General features: G+C 43.8%; 1 long non-coding RNA gene across 1 annotated transcript in view; it reads left to right on the top strand.

The window, feature by feature from the left end:
* The window catches only part of LOC307182654, a 56,276-nt gene extending 33,865 nt beyond the window's left edge, over positions 1-22,411 (top strand). The window contains exons 3-4 of the long non-coding RNA XR_013827225.1: positions 20,223-20,306; positions 21,171-22,411. This is a non-coding gene — a long non-coding RNA (uncharacterized lncRNA). The remainder of the gene's footprint in view (positions 1-20,222; positions 20,307-21,170) is intronic.
* Positions 22,412-22,898: the final 487 nt, after the last annotated feature.

The raw sequence follows: 22,898 nt of genomic DNA, 5'->3' as shown, positions 1-22,898 counted from the left end.
GTGCTCTTTACAAGGAGAAAGATTTAGCTTGTTTCTTTAAATTTATTACATTCGATAAGGAAATGTATTTCTTTTTGTTGTTAACTGACTTCATGCTCCATGTTAATGCTTAGTGCCACATCAAAGCCACAACTCTCAGGTGGATTTTTCACAATAGATCAGGTTTACACAAAATTTCAATATTAGAATGATAAAAAGCAAATAGTTGTGCAATTGTTCAGCAGAGATTCTTGAAAATAAAGTGACAGAAACGCTAACAGGTGTAATTGCTCCCGACGTAGGGCAGGTAATTGTTTATTCTCAGTAAGATTCAGCTGAATCCTTGTGATGTCTTCAAGTGTGCAAACACAACTCTCTTAGCAACTCTGTGGGTGAAAACATACTATCTTTCTTAGAGAGGTCACAGTTATCTCTGAGCAAACTGACTCATGTTCTTTCCCCATGTAAGAACAGATCCATATTATCTACATATTAAAAGATCAAAAGATAGATTATAGGACAAAGAGAAACTGTAATTTTTTTTTTGCCTTTGTTCCTTTCCAGTTTCACCTCCAGAATGTTGAGTACACAGTGGTCTTGGTAGGAGTTGGATTTGCACTGCCTGCTATATGCTTCCAGGGTACCACTGTTGTTGCCACATCTACCCGCTTGGTACTTTCAGACTTGAGGGAGCATTAAGGTGGTGGAGCACATGCATGATTAGCCAGCGGTGGGAGAAATGACTGCCAAGGTGTGAGACAGCAAAAATCCTACCGCCCTGAGGACATAGTCAACTAGGAAGTGTTACCACTGCCTAATCCATGTGGGACCCCTGGCCACACTGGGTTGCCTGGACCAGCTACTCCCAGGAGTAACATCCTTATCCCCACAGTTGGTGACACAGAACAGCTGAGTTCTAGATTCCCTTAGGCAAATTGCTTACCCTCTTGCACAATCGTATATGACTTCAGAGGACTTTTGTGAGGACCATTCAGCATGGTGGTGGCCTGCCCTGGCCAGAGGAGCCACTGTTCTTTTAGCCAACAACCTGAATGACCATTTCTACCCCTTTGTCAACTGTAGCTTCTGCGCTCATCATGATGTCGGCCCGCCTTGGCACTGAATTAAGGAAATTATATTGTCCTCATCTCCTGAGGATATAATCCAATACAACAATATATGAACAGCTTTGTATCTGGAGACGTATTCTATCCAAAGAGGAGTGGAAAGAAAGTGAGTTTTAAAGTTCTCTGAACATTGGGGGTTTTTTGTTTTTGTTTTAAATGATATGCATCAAGTAGGCAGCAAGAAACTTGGATAGTGAAAAAAAAAAAGATAAATCCAAGTTCATTTATTAAGTGCCTACTGAATGCCCAGCACTGTTCCAGGTGCTGAAACAGTGATAGACTATGTCTACCTTGGCCTCAAGAAGCACATGGTCTGATAGGAGAGTACATTTTGACTTAGGAACACTAGGGGTAGAGAGTACAGAGGGTTTAGCTGCTAGAGGGAGAGTGGAAACAGGGAAGGTGTCTTAGAAGAGGTGACATCTGAGCTGGACTTTGAAGGATAAATTCTAAGCAGAGGAAACAACCTAGGCAAAGGCATGGGGTGTGATCAACAGCATGGTAGGTTTGGAGAAGGCATAGTGGGAGAGTCTGGATGGCTGGAAGGCCAGGTGCCAGGTGCCTGGACTTTATCCAGTACACAATGGGAAGCCATTGTAGGACCTTAAACCAGGCAGGGACATGGTCAGATTGGCATTTTGTAACCATCAGCCTTGTGTGGGTGTGAGGGATGAACTAAATATTTCTGTTCCAGACATCTGTATTGGACCTTAACATATATTAAATGGCTTTCTAATTTGCTTTAATTTAAATTAACAATGAAATTAATTGTGTATCAGTCAGGGTCCAGTCAGGAGAGAGAAACCACATCTGTTATTTTAAGAGAGAGAATTTTAATATACAGAATTATTAACTAAGTGTTGCAGGACTGAGAAGACCAAGACTACATTAGGGTATCTTGGGGGTGGTCACTGAAGGAAGTAGCTACCAGCCCAAAGTTTAGAGGAACAAGGGAAGAGGTCAGAATTATTAAAACCTGAAAGCTTTCGCTGGTGGTGGTCATGCATTATGAGGCTAGTTCTGTGAGTACTGGAAAAATTGCAAGCTAGAATCAACTCCTGCTACTGGAATGAACTGTCACCGCCAGGGTGAAGAAGTGAGCCTGGGGAGGCGCTGAGAAGTGGGAGGCAAGCAGAAAGCAAACAGTAAAAAGCAGCCTCCTTCCTTCTGCAGCCTTGCCGTCTCCATCTAGCGCACTCCCCGTGTGTCCCCTGCCACCTGCAGAGCCTAATAGGGAGCAGCAGGCCAGAGGGTCCCATCCCAGAACCACGAGGCAGAGCACCAAAGGTTGAGTTTATAACACAGTGGCCATTCCCAGAGTAAACCCCAGTGGACGCCAAGAAAGAGGGCAGACATCCCAGAAGCTAAAGATTTCCCAAAACATTCGCAGGTCATCAGTCACCTTTCAGGCTTATTTTCATCGTTACCAGTGAGTTCTGTTTGCTGTCTTTGTGACCTAATTCACGTTTTCTTTACTGTCTTAGGATTTTACTTTTCAACGGACATCCCCACATCCTGAGTCTATTATCTTATAGACCGTGGAACTTTAGGGAGAAGGTGTGAGTGGGCCCAGGCCCCTCAGAAGGTGGGCAGTGCAGTCCTGGGCCTACAGCCTCGTGCCCATCTTCTCAGTCATCTTGCATCATCTGAAGCATTTATGTCATTGATAAAAAAAATCATGCTTCCTTTGGTCCCTTCACTAATGTCCCTGAAAGTGCTTTGATCAGGGCCCTGATCTTTGTAGGCATTTATACTCATTTATAGAATTGGAATCAAGAGTCCTGATCACGTGAATTGTAAGCATTTGATTTTGTACTGCTGGTATTTTTCTCCAATGGATTTCTACATGTAAGCCTTGCCTTACCCACTAGATGACAGTATTCTCGAGGGCAGATCTGTGTGTTAGGTGCGCCTGGATTTGGAGTCCACAGAATTAAGTGCACATCTCAGCTCTGACACCTATTAAGTAATTTAAGCAAGTTATTTAATCTCTCTCAACCTTCATTGCCTCTTCTGCAAAATAGGGGATAGTATCTATTCTTACTGGGTTGTAATGGTGAAATGAAGTGGTATCATAACACAGAATCTGGTATTTAATAGATGTTTAATAACACTTCCTTTCGCCTCCCTTTATCTTATATAACTATTTTAACATATCTCATTATGCTAGGAATGCAGTAACACTGGTGACCTGACTTAACCGAAATAGAGAAGTTGTGGAATCCTTTTAGGAGAGAATCTGAAATATCTTTATACAATTTCCCTCCTTTCCAGGCATCTAGAACATTGGGTATCCCAATAACAATTAAAAATATTTATAATGGCTGGAAGTTATTTCTAGAGAGGAAGGTCGTCTTCAGTGTGTATGGATGTGAGCGGCCGGATACAGTGTCAGAACAATAGCTATTCATTGTGTCGGTTTCAAAGCTGGCACCGGCAAGCTAGTATTCTAGTGTTATTCCCACACAAATAAATCTCAAGCAAAATTTCCATGACCCAATGGATTGGTGTAAACAGCTCATTGCAAGAGCTTTTTACGTCTATCCCCGTGTCACTCATTTAAACATTCAGTGCTTCTCAGAGAGTCTTGTAAGCACAGCTTACAAATTAATGATTTTTTTTGTTTAAACAAATGTTCATCAACCCCTACCCTCAGGATTGTGTTTTGTTGCTGAGTACACATGGTAAACAGCTTGGTTCCTTCCACCAGAGCTGTCGAGGGGAGATTCAGCCATCAGATAACCCAGGCTGAAGGAAAAGTCCTTTAAAGGTGCCGAAGCGATAACAGGCTGACCGAGGCCTGCAGGCGGCCAGAGGTCCTGACTCCTGGGCCAAAGAATAATGACAGGCTTTTTATTTTTAAGTAGTGGTTAGTATTTGATAGCACTTAATATTTGCAGTGACCTTTACAGCTATTGTTATTAGTCATTCCTCCCATCGGCTCTGAACTAAATGACAAAATTATTTTTACTCAAGTCCACCAACCCCCCCTCTCCTTCCACTCCAGTCACAAGACCTGTGTGGTTCTCAGCACGTTGTGCAGACCTTCGTTTAGGTGTCAGCTCCATTTCCTCATGAACAACGATCTCAGTGATAAAGAACATTTTGAAACAACCTAAAATGCAGTGCATTTTAATATACTCGTGTAAGTCGGATCATGTCACTTCTCTGCTTTCAACCCCACAGCGGTTCCTCAGCTCACTTGGTATCGAAGCCGACATCTTGACAATGGCCTGGAAGACCTGCCACCCCTCCGCCACTGATTGGGCCTCACCTCTTCCCCTCACCCTCTCCCTAACCTGCTCCAGTCATGGGGGTCTCTTTGCAGTCCCTCCAACCAGGCAGGCTCTTGTCCTGGGCTTTTGCATTGGTTGTATCCTCTGCCTCAAATGTTCTCCTTCAGATACCTACATGGCTGACTCTCTCGCCTCCTTCAAGTCTCTGCTTAGATGTCAAAGAGGTCTCCGCTGCCAGCCTAATTTAAAACTGCAACTATGATCAAGTACTTAAAGCCTTTTAATATACTATATAATTTACTCAGCTATAATGTTTACTGTTTATTTTCTCTCCCCCCATAAGACTGTAAAATCCACACAGGCAGGGATCTTTGTCTATTTAGTTCACTGCTATGTACCAAGCACCTAGAACAATGCACATAGAAGGCATGTAATAAATATTTGGTGAATGAACAAATACTACTCCTCTGAAGGCCGTTGTAATGCAATTTGACCTACAGACTTAGATGCGTCTCAACATGTGGCTTATCTTTATATTCCTTAGCAATAGTTCCTATGCTTATTTTCCACTCATAACAAACAATTCATTTTGATAGCAATTCTGTAGAGATAAATGAAACACACAGATTCTTAAGGTTGCAAGGAAGTGTAAAATCTCCGTGTTGCAACAAGGAAAGGAGTTTATGGGCATTCTAGCCCAAACACTCATCTATTCTAATCCCATCAGCTCCTGTGCCATGCTGTATTACACTCTCTTTCCATCTTTATAAGGGGATAGAAGGATATAGGGGTTAAAAGGATAGGATCTGCGATTGGGAAGCCCTATCGTCTAATTCTTGTTCGATCAATGTCTACTCCGTGAACAAGTTATTTTAGTCTCTCCCCCCCTCAGTCTCCTCATCTGTAAAATGGTGATAAAAAGTAGTCTCCATCTCATGGAGTTTTGTGAAGATTAATGAGCTAAAGCATAGAAAGATATTGGCTTATAATAAGCGTTAAATAAATATTAGCTATTATTATTAATTCTGATTCTTTTTTTAAGATTTATTTTATTATTTATTTACTTATCTAATTTATTTTTGACTGCGTCGGGTCTTAGTTGCGGCACGCGGGATCTTCGTTGAGGCCTGAGGGATCTTTCGTTGCAGTGCGCGGACTCTTCGTTGCAGCACGCGGGCTTCTCTCTAGTTGTGGCTTACAGGCTCCAGGGTGTGTGGGCTCTGTAGTTGTGGTGTGCAAGTTCCAGAGCAGTGGGCTCTGTAGTTTGCAGCACGCGGGCTCTCTGGTTGAGGCACGCGAGCTCGGTAGTTCTGGTGTGCGGGCTTAGTTGCCCTGGGATCTTAGTTCCCTGACCAGGGATCGAACCTGCGTCCCCTGCATTGTAAGGTGGTTTCTTTACCACTGGACCACCAGGGAAATCCCAATTCTGATTTTTAGAAAGTTCTTAATGTTGAGCTTAATCAAGTCTTATTGAATAAATACAACTGATTTAACCTATTTTACCAGCTTAGCATGGGGACTAAATATAATAGATATATCTTTTTCCCCCTGTTAGTTGCCGGAATATCTTCCTGCTCACACCAGTAGGAAGTCCAAAATCTCTCTCTTAACCCCTGCACTTCCTACCTCTTCTCAACATATAAGAACACCAAGAACACCCTTCATTCATTCCACAAGGGTCAGTCCCGGTTCCAAATGCAGGCAGAGAAAAACCTGGGGAGTCTACATGGTCTGTTGGTGTTGCTGCCTCTCACCAGGCGGTGACAATGAACTCTGGCTATGCACGGTCCAGCACCACTGCCCACTGCTGCGGGCATTCTCTTCTCACCCTAGAGCCTTTGTGTGGTATGTGTGCTTACGCTCCAAGGTGGCAGGTCTTTTAGTTCATAGTCTCAGTCACTGTTCTCAAGTCGCTCCCACATCAGAAGGGTGTCTAGTTGCAGCCACGGGCTGTGTTGGAACAAGCCCCCCACACCCCTGCAGGAGTTACCCTGAAGCCCTGCTGGTAACCCAAGACCATCAGACTAGACTGCTCCTTTTCTCATGGTGCGGTTCCCTTTGAGATCTTTGGTTCCTTTCCTCTCAAAGGGTTTCTTACAGGGTCTATCCTAACCCATGAGGGAGATCCTAATAACATCTCCTCCCGGGAGGCTCCTGACCTTTGTGCAGTTGCTCCACCTCTCAGAGATCAGCTCTGCATAACAAGGGGTGTTGCTCGAAGGGGCAGGTGCTGTCAGGCCACAGGTAGCTTTACTAGACTCTCCCTCCAGGCCAATGGGGCACGGCATCTTACAGCATTGAAAATAAGAGTGACCACTTAATGACTCTGCCTGAACCAGGAAAATCTGTATTTACTTTAGCAGAAAGTAACTGACATTACCTAGCTAACTAATTTCAGGCTGCGCCTTACCAAACGCCCTGTTACACTTATGTTCACTGGGTCTGGTTCTACTTCTTTAAGTCAGTACAAGCCTCCCCCTCCGTCCCTTTGACAGACTTGACCCCCTAGAAAGTAACTAGGATTCTTTTCTTCTCCACTGGTTCCCCAACTTACGGGGTGATTTTAGGCATGTTTTCTTAACAATAATAACTGATCTTTATTGAGCTTACTATATGCCAAGCACTGTGCTAAGTACTCTGATGTATTAACTAATTTAGTCTTTGAACAATCCCTTGAGGTAGGTATCATACCCCTCTTCTGTAGATGAGGAAATTGAGGCTTAGGAAGACTGAGTAGCATGCCCAAGGTCACACAGCTGCTAGAATTTGAACCCAGGCTGTCTGGCTCCAGAGTCCACAGTGATGCAATGCTGCTTCCCTAATTCAACTTCACAGAACTGTGGTTCTACAAAACAGAGATAATGCTCATCTCGGAATATCATGGTAAGGATCAAATGTCATAAAGTATGAAAAAGGGATTAGTGCAGTGGTTCATTTGCCACCTTTTCCCTCCAGTCAAACTGAGCATCTCATATCTTAACTACTTCACATTTTTAAAGTGCCTGACACAGAATGGGTGCTCAGTGGATGGTAACCCCTCTTGCCATTACAGTCTGTGGTTTGAAGCCCCCTCCCTATCCTGAGTGCTCTCCTCTAGCTCATTTAGATCTTAGACTGTGGCACCCAGAACTACACATGATACACCAGGTGGGCTTGGATAAAGCAGAGTGCAAGGGACAGTCTGCTCCCACGGAGAGCGAGGTCCCTATCAGGCGGTCCCTAAATTATGTCGTATTACCTGCAGTTATTCCTTTTTTTAGTTCGTCATTTACACTGTCAACAAGTATTGAAATTGCTATCAGTCAGATCCTGGACATCTCTTTACTTAGGCTCTAACTGATCCACACCTCACTTGGCCTGTCTCTGGGTAATTGATTTTTTTCTTTTCCAAAAATGTCCTCTTTTTCTTTCTGATTTCTTAAATACTACATGTTTGTTGGAAAAATGCAGAAAATCACAAAGAAGAAAATTAAAGTCACTATGAATAGCATGATCCAGAGATAACCACTATTCATTCTTGCATATATATCTTCCCAGCATATGTGTATGTGTGTATTTCTTTTTTACAAAATTAGGGTCATACTATTCAAAATATATTTTCAGTCTGCCACTTCTCACCATTTCCTCCCAACCTAAGCCACCATCGTCTTTTTCTTAAAATACCACAAACCTGGGGACTTCCCTGCTGATGCAGTGGTTAAGAATCCACCTGCCAATGCAGGGGACACAGGTTCGATCCCTGGTCCGGGAAGATCCCACATGACACGGAGCATCTAAGCCCGTGCGCCACAACTACTGAGCCTGCGCTCTAGAGCCCGCAAGCCACAACTGCTGAGCCCGCGTGCCACAACTACTGAAGCCCACGCGCTCCTAGAGCCCGTGCTCTGCAACAAGAGAAGCCACGGCAATGAGAAGCCTGCGCACTGCAACTTAGAGCAGCCCCCGCTCGCCGCAACTAGAGAAAGCCCGCGCCCAACAAAGACCCAACGCGGTCAAAAATAAAAAATTAAATTACAAAATTACCACTAGGGGCTTCCCTGGTGACGTAGTGGTTGAGAGTCCGCCTGCCGATGCAGGGGACACGGGTTCGTGCCCCGGTCCGGGAGGATCCCACATGCCGCGGAGCGGCTGGGCTCGTGAAGCCATGGCCGCTGAGCCTGTGCGTCTGGAGACTGTGCTCCGCAACGGGAGAGGCCGCAACAGTGAGAGGCCCGCGTACCGCAAAACAAAAACAAAAACAAAACAAAAACAAAAAAATTACCACTAAACTATTAAATTATTATTGCCCAAAATAGGTTTCCCTACTTCCTTCCTTACCCCCTACAGTCTGTTCTCCAAAAAGTAGCCAATGTGACCCCTTAAAATCTTAACTCTCTCCTGCTCACAGTCTCCAGTGGCTTCCTATGTCACATAAAATAAAACCCCAGAGCTTCCTTTGGCTGGAAGGACCCTGCATGGCGAGGCCTCTCCAACCCCATTTCCTTCTCCTCTCTGCATTGCACACTGTGCTCCAGCCTCATGTGCTTCCTTCCAATCCAAGCCCCTTCCTGCTTTAGGGCCTTTGCTCTTCCCAGGGCTGCATGGCTCCAGCCTCTCATTTCAGTCCCTGATTAGTACCATCCCTCAGAGACCACCTTCCCCAAAGAGTACCTTGGCCTCCATCACCTCTTTTCCCTAACCCTGATTCATTTTCTTCATTGCCTTAATTATTCTTCTGTAACATGATGTTCATGGCCATCATATTCCATCATACATATGTACTATCAATTCCCTATTGTTAGACTTTTAGGTTGTTTTCCTTATTTGGCATTAGCATTTATTATTAATATTTTCTCTTTATAGCTTTCATTTTATAAGATTCCACCATTTCAGCCAGACAAGATAGTTGGGCTCTTGATAACTTCTCCAATCAGGTACTGTTCTAAATGCTTTAATACATACTAATTTAATCTACCTCATCTAGTGAGGTTGATAGTTATTCCCCCCATTTTCCAGAGGGGGGAGTTGAGTCAGAGAGTATAAGTAACTCTGTTAACATCACACAGCTAACAAGGGGTGGAACTAGGATCCAAACACAGGCTCTTTGCTCCCTCAGCTGCCCTCTCAGCCCCTCTTCCACCCCACCACTGCCTCCTGGTCTTTCTCCCAGCAGATGTCAGCAAACTTCCTTTGTTCTGCAAGCCAAGACCCCTGTCTGTATAGAAAGGCACTGAAGACCAAGTTCTGTGACATTAAAATCCCTCTACAGACGGATGCTAACCTGTTCTCCAGTCCTCTTTGAGGATTATAGTTGAGCCACTCTGAGTTCTTACTTGTACTGTCACAGAGTCTGTACTTTTCTACCTGGTTCACAAAGATATTGTGAAGCCTTGTTTGTTACCATTTCCTAAGTGGATAATGTCTGTGGCACAGAGTTACCATTTGAGGAACCCTGTGAGAGGGATGAGGTTGGTGCGACCAGCATTCATCTTCCTGGGTCAACACAAGGCATCGAATCTGTGCTAGAATTTTGCTAACAGTCTCTCATACTTATATTGAAACATTTGCCCCTCTGCAAGTTTCTGGAAGTTCTTCCATGCTTCATAAACTCTTACATATTATCATAGTGCCATTTTTCAGATATTATAATCATGAACTCGTGTTCTTTGAGCACCCTGGGGCTGTATATCTTGCCGTTCCTGTTGCAGTGCATATCTGGGAGCACTTAGAGATGCTGCCGAGTCAGAATTCATCGGAGCCTGGAGACTTAAATACGGTGGCAGGTACCCTCCTCCTATCTCCTCACTATCTCAGACTTTAATTTCCCCTTGGCCATGTTTGTGTTCTCCATGCTGGCTCACAGATCATTCTTCTTGATAGAGAAGATGGAAACAAACTAGGAATTGAGTAACTCTGTATTCACTGTATTATGTCTAAGTTACTGGTGTCATCTGCCCCAAGCAGTAGGCGAACCCTTCTATTGTTCTTTTTCTTGTTCTAAGCGTTGCTGTTCTGTGTGCATTAATCCCAAACCCAGCCTTCCACTTCCCTGACTTGATTCTTTCATTTTATGCCATTCCTTTGTGTCTGCTCTTGGCTGCAAATTCCTCCTTCCTGCCTTTGTAAGTGTCCTTGTAAATACAAACTGATTGGAGACACAGTGATTTCTTTGGATAACTCCCTCTCTTCTTCCTCTCCGGAATTAGGTATGAATAGATAATCAGAATTATATTATGTGGAGCCTTCAATCTTTTCAGAATCAAACTCTATATGATTAGAGTCTCTGACCATGGGATCAAAAAGCATCTAGCCTAGTGCCTTACACATAGGAGGCCTGCAAGAGTGGTAACAGCACAGTGATTGTCACCCTTTGAGTGCTTACCATGATTCAGACACCGTGCTTTACATATCTTATCTCATTTAATTCCCATAATTGACATATGAGGTAGGTCTTGTTATTCATGATGATAGTGAGGAACCTGAGCTACGGGGAGGTGACATTTGCACAGCTGTGAGGGCAGAGCTGTGAGCCTGACTCAGGTATGTACAGATTCCTGAGTGTGTACTTTAACCTCCACATTATGCTGCCCTCTGGGTTTGTTCAATCCATCGAACCACACCTTCTTTTCGCTGGACTTGTGGAGTTCTGCTTTCCTACAGTCACAGGAGCATTAGCTGCACATATTCCCTTCTTCGGCTCTTACAATCATGTGATGGCAAGGCCCCTTTCTCTCCAAGTGCCAGTCAGCTCCATTCTGTCATCCATCTACTTCTCCCTCGTTGGCCAAAAATAGGTCCAAGCAACAGCTCTCGTCACCGTATCTTTGTCTTTCTATGATGTGAGCTTGTCAGCAGAGCAAGGCTTGAGTGAATTAAATGCTCTACTTCTGGCAGAGTGGGGCTCCTAACAGACTTCTGGATGGCTCTTCCGTCATCCCTCAGCCTGGAGAGAACAGGCCCTGATGAGGGGATGACAGGTGTGCCTGGCCAGGTGGGCCTGAGGGGAACCGACCCTGCATCTTGCTGCCTCCTCACTGAACTTTTCATGCTCTGGGAATATTACACCGGTTTGAAGGGTTTTCTTCAACTATGATTTACATGCCACCTACTCTCAAAAAGAATGTGAAGTGGTTTACAATAAAACATGTCACAAATAGAGTTAAAGCACATTTTTAAAAGTAGAGGCAGTCAGAGAGAGGTCAGAAATCACTCGGTTTGAATCCCTGACAAGAAGTTTTATGGCACATGAATATATTTGATTAATTCCCGATACAACTGTCTAGGTGTGTGGGGATGGGGAAGGAACTCTGCAGATGGGGAAAACCTAGAACCTCAAGGGCCTGTTCTATACACACAGTCAAAATCAAATGGCATCATGCCTAGTGACGTCCATGGACATACTCATTAATACCACCTCGTCTCAGGAAGCCTCAGGGGAAGGCAGCAGGGGGGCAATTGCATGGGTTAATCCTAAATTTAGAGTAGCTAATCTGCCCAAGGGTCATCGCCAAGATAATTCATCATTGTCATCGACCAAGGACCACAATAAATTTGTCTTTAAATTTTAATACCTAATTCATATATTATACGGATACAACTCACACTATCTGTTTATCTCTCTGTTATTATCTTTAAGCAGAGAATTGGTATGAAACATAAAGGAACCTTTTAAAATTACCACACTTCTTCAAGGGAAGCTCATGCTATGGCTTATCTGCTGAACAAGGTTTCCAGTAGAGAATGGATGAGAGAGGAATGAATGAATGAGTGCCCACATGGACCCACAACACCATGAATCAGTCTCATACTGGCTGTGCCACAAAGAGTTCATTCATTAAGGCTGGGCGTGTCCCCTGGCAGCTCCTCCCATTGTGACAGAGGCTGGCACCAGGGGACTTGTGAATCAGACTGGCAGGCAGCACCATGACTCAGGACATTGTGGGACAGGGCAAGGAGCTCAGGTACCTTGCTGACCCCCTCCAGACACACACCTTCAACCACCTTGATAGTTTTACTGTGATCACGTTTATTCTACAGCCAGATGGAAACATAGAGAAGGATCATTGGCCGTGGAGGGCGAGTTCATGAATTTCTATGCCATCAGAGGTGTGACAGCACTCAAAGCTACCAAATGAACCTGAAACCCCTGGTGGGCCTTTTCCTTGTCCCCTACAATTCTATAGGGGCATTTCTATAGTTCACTGAATGGAATCAGTATGCTAAGACAACCTAGAAACTGAGTGCTGGCCAGGTTTGGTTGAAAACCAAAACAGGCCGAACAATGAAATTATCAGGCAACAGATCTAACTAAAACAATTATTTTAGTTCTTTCTGTTTCCCTAATGTGAAGATTCTAAGTATATAGTTATTTATGGGAGAGGTAGTGGTTATTTATTGTAAGCAGATACTGATATTCTCCTGGGTACAGGAAGTCATTACAAATGGGGATAATTAGGGGAAATGACATTGATAAGTCTGGGTGTGGCTATGTTTTGTCAGCTTGATGGAATTTGGTGAGTAATAATTTTTAAAAGTAACTTGTAAGGTTGGATGAAAATATATAATGTAAAAACCTTTGGAGTATTATAGCAAAACCAATCTCCACAAGTGATTATGTAAATTTACTTGATTTACCTAGAGTTCGTTGACTACCTAGTTGTCCATCCATCCATCCATCCATCTATTCATCCACCCATCGTTCCACCATTCACTCATTCAACACTTACAATGGGCTGATTTGTGTCCCCCCAAAATTTATATGTTGAAGTCCTAACTTCCAATGTCTCAGAATGTGACTGTATTTGGAGATATGGTCTTTAAAGAGCTAATTAATTTAAAATGAGATTATTAGTGTGGGCCCTAATCTAATATGACCTGTGTCCTTTTAAAAAGAGGAAATTTAGACAGAAATGTACAAAGGGAAGATCACGTGAGGACACAAGGAGAAGGTGGTCATCTGCAGGCAGAGGAGAGAGGCCTCAGAAGAAACCAACCGTGCTGACACCTTGATCTCAGATTTCTAACCTCCATAATTGTGAGAAAATACATTTCTGTTGTTTAAATCACATATTTCTGTTGTTTAAGTAACTACTTTGTGGCACTTGGTTATGGTGACCCTAGCAAACTACTACAAGCATCTATAATATACCAGGGCCCTGTGCTAGACATGAATAAGATACCTTTTCTGCCTTCAAAGAGCTCCCAGCCTGCACACTGCTAACTGTTAGGGAAACTATAAGGCTACAGTGATGAATCAGATACTTAGTTTTGTGAGATGTTAATGTTCTATAAACCAAAGCTCTTGCTCCCATCAGTCTGACTATTGGGGCTACTAATTGGCATGTGCCTTCATTTTATTTTGAATTCTGACAAAAAACTTTCCAGGGTGAGGGGTCAGCTGGGAGTTAAGTGAAATTTATATCAGCCACAGGAACTAAATACCTGCAGAGGTATGGGAGGTTGTTTTGTTTTTTTTTTTAAATTCACGTGGGATCATTTAGGTATAAAACAATCTTCAGACCATTTCTGCTGCTTTAAACATGTCAGAAAGCTCATTTTCACAGTAAAATCCTATCTTCCCGGCAGATCTGTTTACTCCCAGCTCCCAGGGCTTTAGCTGATCTCCAGAGTAAGCAGAGGCTACAGCAGTGAACCAGCTGGCACCCTGGTTCACTCAGATTCTGTTTGTGCAGTTACTGTTTACATGGAGCCTCTAACTTAGGGAACAAATCATGACTCAGACCAACGTGGCGGACACAGAGCAGGATTTGGAATGGAACACAGTCACACATTTTAACAAACAGCATGAACCAAACTGTAGAAACATGGAGTTTTTAGAGCTTTAAGGACTTTGGATGTTGTCCAGTCTAAAAAAGAAAATTCCTTGTTTTGTAGAATTGGAGTGAGAGACACAGGTGAAGTGTTAAGTGACTTACCTACAGTCAAAAGACTAGCTAGTATCAGCAGTCATGACAAAGTAGTATTTAATATGTTCTTGTAAGTATTTGTGTATGTGTGTGTGTGTGTGTGTGTGTATGTGTGTGTGTATATATATATATATATATATATATATATATATATAAAATTCAAATTTTCTTGAATAAAAGTGCTTAGAAAAAAAAAAAAAGACTACCTAATAGCAAAAATGGGATGAAAACCCTTGTCTCTTGCTCCAAGCCCAGCTGTCTTTTCTGCTACTGTAGGTTCAGGTTTGGGAAATTATGCTCCACAGCTAATCCCTTCACAGACACCGTGTCTGTGATTCAGGTGCACTGTTGCCGAATAGAGAGCGCTATCTAGTCCTTGGTTTTGGTCTGAGCAGCTGGGAGTCCTGTTGGTGTGGGAAACCGAGTCAGGCAAGTATAGCCCTCTTCTCTATTCAAAAATAGAGCTGTTTTTTAACATAACAAATGTGAAAGAAATGGGAAGAAGAAACAAATGCTTATTAGGCACCAACTATGTGGCAGGCCCTATGCCAGCGCTTCACAGCATCCTTGAGGCAGGTATGGTTATCCCCATATTAAGAGCTCACGGTACCAATGGACAGTTCCAGGATTTGTTCTGTTCCACAGCCTGCGATTCTCCCGCTATTCTACACTGTCTTGCTCGGCATGATTAATAAATGTTATAAGGCTAAACTAAGTTATATTAAGATGTAAAGACACACAAACGGAGTAATATCTGTTAACCTTCAGCTTTTCTCAATCAGTCACTGTTACTGCAGCACTGGTTCAAACTCCAGGCTAAAATGGAAACACCATTGAAGCTCATTTTGAACTTCCCTTGGCCAGAAATTTGCCCAGAGTTATATAACTTTGGGGCAGCTTTGCATCAAGAGCCATTGCTGGAAGCTTTCACTTAACCTTTATAAGGGAGGAGATTCACCATCTGCATGGGGCCTCCTCTCTTGCTTAACAGCTCTGGCTTCTTTCTCAGCTGAGATGCAGATGCCTTCTATGAAGATCATTCTTTTAATCCAGAAAAGTCCTTGGGTACCATGTCCTGCTCTCATGGTCAGAAATCTGACTGCTTAGGTCTACTGTATATTATTTTTTCTTTCATAGACACATGGGAGAAAGGCAACAGGGATATATAGTGAGTGTGTCAGTCTGGCTCACTTAGATTCTGTTTATGTAGTGAATGCTGACATCCCAGGCACCATGTGTTCTCCCAGGCACCATATTAAGTCTTTTCTGTAGATGTTCTCCCTTAAGACTCAGAAAATGTTATGTTGCACTGACCTATTTTGCAGAGGTGTAAACTCACTTAGGAAGATCAAACACCCAGCCAGGTTCACACTGCCATCAAGAAGCAGAGCTGAGCTTCGAAACCAGCCTGTCTGTGAAAAGCCCTGAACTTCCTTTTTTTTTTTTCTTAACATTTTTATTGGAGTATAATTGCTTTACAATGGTGTATTAGTTTCTGCTTTATAACAAAGTGAATCAGCTATACATATACATATGTTCCCATATCTCTTCCCTCTTGCGTCTCCCTCCCTCCAACCCTCCCTATCCCACCCCTCTAGGTGGTCACAAAACACCAAGCTGATCTCCCTGTGCTATGCGGCTGCTTCCCTCTAGCTATCTCTTTTACATTTGATAGTATATATAAGTCCATGCCACTCTCTCACTTTGTCCCAGCTTACCCTTGCCCCTCCCCGTGTCCTCAAGTCAGTTCTCTACATCTGTGACTTTATTCCTGTCCTGCCCCTAGTTTCTTCAGAACCTTTTTTTTTTCCTTAGATTCCATATATATGTGTTAGCATATGCTATTTATTTTTCTCTTTCTGACTCACTTCACTCTGTGTGGCAGACTCTAGGTCCATCCACCTCACTGCAAATAACTCAATTTCGTTTCTTTTTATGGCTGAGTAATATTCCATTGTATATATGTGCCACATCTTCTTTATCCATTCATCTGTCGATGGACACTTAGGTTGCTTCCATATCCTGGCTACTGTAAACAGAGCTGCAGTGAACATTGTGGTATATGACTCTTTTTGAATTACGGTTTTCTCAGGGTATATGCACAGTAGTGGGATTGCTGGGTCATATGGTAGTTCTATTTTTAGTTTTTTAAGGAACATCCATACTGGTCTCCATAGTGGCTGTACCAATTCACATTCCCACCAACAGTGCAAGAGGGTTCCCTTTTCTCCACACCCTCTTCAGCATTTTTTGTTTGTAGATATTTTGATGATGGCCATTCTGACTTGTGTGAGGTGATATCTCATTGTAGTTTTGATTTGCATTTCTCTAATGATTAGTGATGTTGCGCATCCTTTCATGTGTTTGTTGGCAATCTATATATCTTTTTTGGAGAAATGTCTATTTAGGTCTTCTGCCTAATTTTGGATTGGGTTGTTTGTTTTTTTGATATTGAGCTCCATGAGCTGCTTGTAAATTTTGGAGATTAATCCTTTGTCAGTTGCTTCATTTGCAAATATTTTCTTCCATTCTGAGCGTTGTCTTTTGGTCTTATTTATGGTTTCCTTTGCTGTGCAAAAGCTTTTAAGTTTAATTAGGTCCCATTTGTTTATTTTTGTTTTTATTTCCATTTCTCTAGGAGGTGGGTCAAAAAGGATCTTGCTGTGATTTATGTCATAGAGTATTCTGCCTATGTTCTCCTCTAAGAGTTTTATAGTGTCTGGCCTTACATTTAGGTCTTTAATCCATTTTGAGTTTATTTTTGTGTATGGTGTTAGGGAGTGTTGTAATTTCATTCTTTTACATGTAGCTGTCTAGTTTCCCAGCACCACTTATTGAAGAGGCTGTCTTTTCTCCATTATATATTCTTACGTCCTTTATCAAAGATAAGTTGACCATATGTGCATAGGTTTATCTCTGGGCTTTCTATCCTGTTCCGTTGATCTATATTTCTGATTTTGTGCCAGTACCATACTGTCTTGATTACTATAGCTTTGTAGTATAGTCTGAAGTCAGGGAGTCTGATTCCTCCAGCTCCATTTTTCTTTCTCAAGATTGCTTTGGCTATTCGGGGTCTTTTGTGTTTCCATACAAATTCTGAAATTCTTTGTTCTAGTTCTGTGAAAAATGCCATTGGTAGTTTGATAGGGATTGCCTGGAATCTATAGATTGCTTTGGGTAGTATAATCATTGTCACAATGTTGATTCTTCCAATCCAAGAACATGGTATATCTGTCCATCTGTTTGTATCACCTTTAATTTCCTACATCAGTGTCCTATAGTTTTCTGCATACTGTCTTTTGTCTCCTTACATAGGTTTATTCCTAGGTATTTTATTCTTTTTGTTGCAGTGGTAAATGGGAATGTTTCCTTAATTTCTCTTTCAGATTTTTCATCATTAGTATATAGGAATGCAAGAGATCTCTGTGCATTAATTTTGTATCCTGCTACTTTACCAAGTTCATTGATTAGCTCTAGTAGTTTTCTGGTAGCATCTTTAGGATTCCCTATGTATAGTATCATGTCATCTGGAAGCAGTGACAGCTTTACTTCTTCTTTTCTGATTTGGATTCCTTTTATTTTTCTACTCTGATTGCTGTGGCTAAAACTTCCAAAACTATGTTGAATAATAGTGGTGAGAGTGGGCAACCTTGTCATGTTCCTGATCTTAGTGGAAATGTTTTCAGTTTTTCACCATTGAGAACTATGTTGGCTGTGGGTTTGTCATATATGGCCTTTATTTTGTTGAGGAAAGTTCCCTCTGTGCCTACTTTCTGGAGGTTTTTTATCATAAATGGGTGTTGAATTTTGTCGAAAGCTTTTTCTGCATCTATTGAGATGATCATATGGTTTTTCTCCTTCAATTTGTTAATATGGTTTATCACACTGATTGATTTGCATTTATTGAAGAATTCTTGCAATCCTGCAAAGCCCTGAACTTTCAAACCACGGTGCATGCTGCCTCCTGACTCTCTGTTTCTTTGCACATTTCTCTAGCCAGGAGATTTTCTCCACCTGACCATTTATTTTCCATAATTCTTGCTCTTGGAACAGATAATTTTCAAGGTCCCTTTGAGTATTGAAATTCCATGACTGATTAAAATTATAATATATGCAGTTTGATTCATTTGCACTAATGCCCGGGTTCATTTATTACATTAATTCCTCTACTGAAGGTTCCAACAGCTTTTCAGTTTACTTACAGATCTCCTGATGCTATAGAACTCATGCTGCTTTCCCAGAATAACTTTTAAAACCTGAATTTTAAAAATGTAAGGTTTAAAAACATATCCAAAAGGATTTTATCATGCACGCAACATATCGATTTTCCATATGGACCAAAATAGTCATTTTAAGCCCCGTTCTCTTGGTTGTCTTTCCCTAGTCTCACAGATGCAGTGCTAATTGCTTGCAGCTTCAGGCTCTTTTTTAACATGAGGTAACAATTTGAGCGTCTTGGGCTTGAGTGCTGCATTTGTTAGACATGCCAGGCCTGGAATTGGCCTTGGCTCGTCAGGCTGCTGAATCTGCACAGAGGTCAACTCCTCTGAACTTCAAGAAGCTTCCTGGAGAACCTCCTGTTGTGCTCCTCTCAGACATGGTATGAGAGCCAGTGGTGTCACTGGTTCTGCAGCTAGGGCATCTCTTATTCGGACCTGGCAGCTTTCGGTGATGGCCCTTTTAGACCATCTCCAGCATCTAAGTCCTTATAGTCAAGCTGTGCTTGTAGAGAATGTTTCTGGAAGGGGACGTTTATTCACAGACCTACTGGCTGGACTTGCTCCAGTGTCTGAGTGGCTCTTTGCAGCCAAAGGCACACCCCACTTGGGACACATTTAAAACTCATTCTGACTGGATTGAGAAAGCAAGGAAGACGAAAAAGAAAGGAAATGACAGGATTCTACAGTCACATCTGTAATTAGGGAGCATCAGGGCATAGCTTGGGAGAGTTTCTGCATCTTCTTTTGTTTGCATCTTATCTGTAGCTCTGGTCGTTGGAGTCAGACAAGCCTGGTTCCAACCAAGCTCTGCTACTGATGGCTGTGCAATAATGAAGACATCATTTGACCCCCAAGCCTCAGTTTCCTCATCTGTAAATTGGGATGATCGTACCTCCCCCGTGTGTATGTTGTGAGGACAATGTGTAATGCTGCTGCTAAAGCTCCCAGGCACCCTGTGCTCCACTGTGCAGCCAGTGCACAGGGAGCAAGTACATGACGCTGTTCTTACTCCCCTCCTCCCCTCCCCTACACAGGACACATGCTAGAAAAATAAGCTTCATGCATACTAGCATTTTAGGAGCACTTACACAGGTGTGTGCCATGCGGTGCATGTGTGCTTGATGAGGTTTCCGTAAATCTAACTTTAAAATCATATTTTAGATATACTTAGGGAGTTACAGAAAGGTACCCCAGGATAGGCTGCTTTAGAAAGACAATAATAACTTTATGAATTAATTTAGGCTTTTTACATATCGTATTTTCACCAAATTAGACAACCCCCTCCCCATCTCACAGCTCCCTAGAGGAACAAAAGCAATGAGCAATCAGTGCTTGCCTCCTGGGGATGCACAGTCCCTCCTTCTGGGGTTTTCTCCTAAAGGTCACCCCATTCAATGAAGCTGTCAGGGGCTTGCTACTCTTCCCTTTTGATAAGGAGATGTAGACCCAGGTCCTAGGCTGGCTAAGACTTGAGCAAGAATGTTGAAGTTGGAGAGTGAAGACGAGTCTGTGTCGGCGGCTTAGCAGAGGGCATGGAAGCTGCCTGAGGCCACCTGACTCAGGATGGTCCTCGCCTTGCCCCACAGATCATATTCCTAGTAAATCCACGTGAAGATTAGAACTGTACCCGGCACAAAGTAAGTGATGCTTGTTAACCATCATTATTACTGCTACTATTAATATTATAGCGCTTGTTACGAGGCTGTCTGGGATTTGGCTTGGGTTGTCTTTCCGAAATGGTCTTCTGTCTTACAGAATCGAGGGGTGGATTTGGAACCAATAGTTTCACAGCATATGAAGGAGCAATTTGACAGCCTTGGGATTGATACCACAAGTCATGTGAGACCCTCTGCGTCCTCCTTACTCTCCCTAAATAGCCAGGACTAGCTGAGCCCTGGCTGGGTTGTTCAGGTTTACCTGCACCATTGCCGTCTCCTGAGCTGGGCGGAAGTGATGCGCACCTCATTGTGTATTCATCAGATGGGCTGATGGAAATGGGATGCAGCCAGACTGCTAAGACCACACTGTCCTGCATTTAGGCCTCAGAAATCTGATTCCAAGAATGTACATCTTGGTTGGCCTTGGATAGCCGGTTCCCCGCCGTCCCCACCGGTGGGCCGCCGCCCGCGTCCCCCGGGGCATGGCGCAGCGCGCCCCGCCGCGCGTTGGGACCGGGATCCGGTGCTGAGAGCCCTTCGTCCTGGGATACGGGGTGCGACCGGAAAGGCGGCTGCCCCCTCGCCCGTCCGCACGTTCGTGGAGAACCTGGTGCTAAACCATTCGTAGACAACCTGCTTCTGGGTCAGGGTTTCGTAAGTAGCAGAGCAGCTCCCTCACTGCGATCTGTTGAAAGTCAGCCCTCGACAGAAGGGTTTGAAAAAAGAGGAAAACGTTTTAAAAAAAGAAAAAACAAGAATGTACATCTTGGGTTGCAATCTAGATGTCCAGAGGAAAGTTTTGGACAAAATAACCCAGACCCAGGTCTTGGTAATTTAAAGCCTGGGTGATATGGGGCACAAAGAGCCCAGAGGAGCTGGCTGGGGAGATGTGGAAGATTCGAGGTGCCAGACGGTTGGCTTCTCTCCAAATGTTTACCACCCTGGTGCCATGGGGCTGTGGGTAGCCCATGTGCTCATTCTCTCCCCTTCTATCCCCCTCCCTCCTTCTCTCCCCCTCTCTCCTTTTCTCTCCCCTCCTCCTCAGATTTTCCATAGGTTGGAGAAACTTAGGAACCTACTGACCCAGAGGGAGGGTGATGAGACAAATGAAACAGAGGAATCAGACTGACCCTTCCTTGGCTGAGGATACCATGAGGTTTAAGGGCTGGCCCTGGACTTTGAACCCCAGCCTCACCCACCTCTGCCTGGGTGTGCCTTTCTTCCCTGGAAGCCTTGGTCCTCTGGATAGAGAATGGCATGAGGCCTGGGGCCAAATCTCCGGGAAGCAGGAAGACTGTGGCTGCCACTGATTCAGACAGAGCCCAGGAGAACAAGGGCTGCTCTTTCCTCTTGGGCTCATGCCCCACCCCCACCCTGCCCTGTGGTACCCAGGCTGCCTGTACTGCCTGGATGCCACACACTTGCCGGGGGCCTCCTAAGAGACCTCAGATGCTTGCAGCTGGTGGGGCCGTTAGTCAGCGTGTCTCTGAGTTCACCTCCCAGAGGAGAAAGCATGTGCTGCTGGGGCCAGCGGTGCTCCTCACTGATGTGTCCGCTGCCTAGGCAGTAGTTATTCGGTCTGTCATTGCTCTCTCTTCTTCCTAAAGCATGATATCACATGGAGTCCTGAGCCCTGAGCCCAGTCTAGCCTCTGGGACAGAAGAATTTGTGCTTTTGTAAACCCACAATACTGCAGGTACTGCACAGGGAAGTGATTCTCCAATTCCTACCCTCCCCCAACAACTGTGTATCAAACCAGAGGAATGACCTTACGGTGAAAGGAAGGTGTCTTGTGACTGTCATTGCTCCACTTCCTGGGGCCAGCAGCCTGTGGATGGATGGCACCAGAGGCCAAGAGGGTGGCGAGCTGCAGACGTGGGCACCAGTCATGCGGGGCAGGGGGGTGGGCACAAACTGGCACTGCTTGGGCACACCCTCAAAGCCCCGACTTCTCTCCTGTGTCCCCCGACCCACCCTAGCACGCTGCTACCGGGCTCCCAGATGCTGGCCAACCCCCATGGCTCAGTTGCCCCCAGCCACACTCAGGACCCCTTTCCAGGGGTCCTCTTGGACCTATTCCAGGGGCACATGGCAAAGGAAGGCCTTTCATCCAGGGATCTCACACTCACCAAAGGCTTCAAATTTGGATTTAAAAATTTTATCTTCAAAGATATGCTAATAGGACTAAAAGAAGGAAATGATCATCGGCTTTAAACTTCTGCCAGACTTTGGTACCATGCCCATGAATTTTAAAAATAAATTCTGCTATTATATTGTGAGTAGGATGATCACACTGCCTTGTGAGTGTGTTTTAAATTTTACACGTGTCACAAGCCTTCATTTATTAAATGTAAATTTCTAAAATATATCACAGTTGTTGAAACCCTCTTTGGACATGTCTTTGTTTTCACATGCCTGGAGCCTCAGAGGATGAAAGCATCCCGGGCCTCTCTTGACCATCATCCACTCTCCTCTTGGGGGACTGTGGGAAAAGCTGTCCCCTTTCCACATTGTCATTTTAACCTCAGAAAATCTTAAGGTGCATCTCCCTGTTTCGTTACAGCAGCTGACCTATAATGGAAGAGGCCTTCAAGGTTTAGGCATGTACAGTTCAGCCCCTTTCTCACTCCATTTTAAACACTGTTTTCTTCCGTACAGTAAGGCTGCCTTACTCACCTGCTTACCAGCTCTGGGGGAATGGCTGGTAATCTTGAATCCCTTACCCTTAGACAATGGGGTTCAACCATGGCTGCACATTGGAATCAAGGCTGGG

Source organism: Stenella coeruleoalba, assembly GCF_951394435.1.
Source record: "Stenella coeruleoalba genome assembly, chromosome: 2".
Taxonomy (NCBI): Eukaryota; Metazoa; Chordata; class Mammalia; order Artiodactyla; family Delphinidae; genus Stenella; species Stenella coeruleoalba.
Note: the sequence above shows the minus strand (reverse complement) of the source record. Positions and strands in the feature narration are given on the sequence as shown.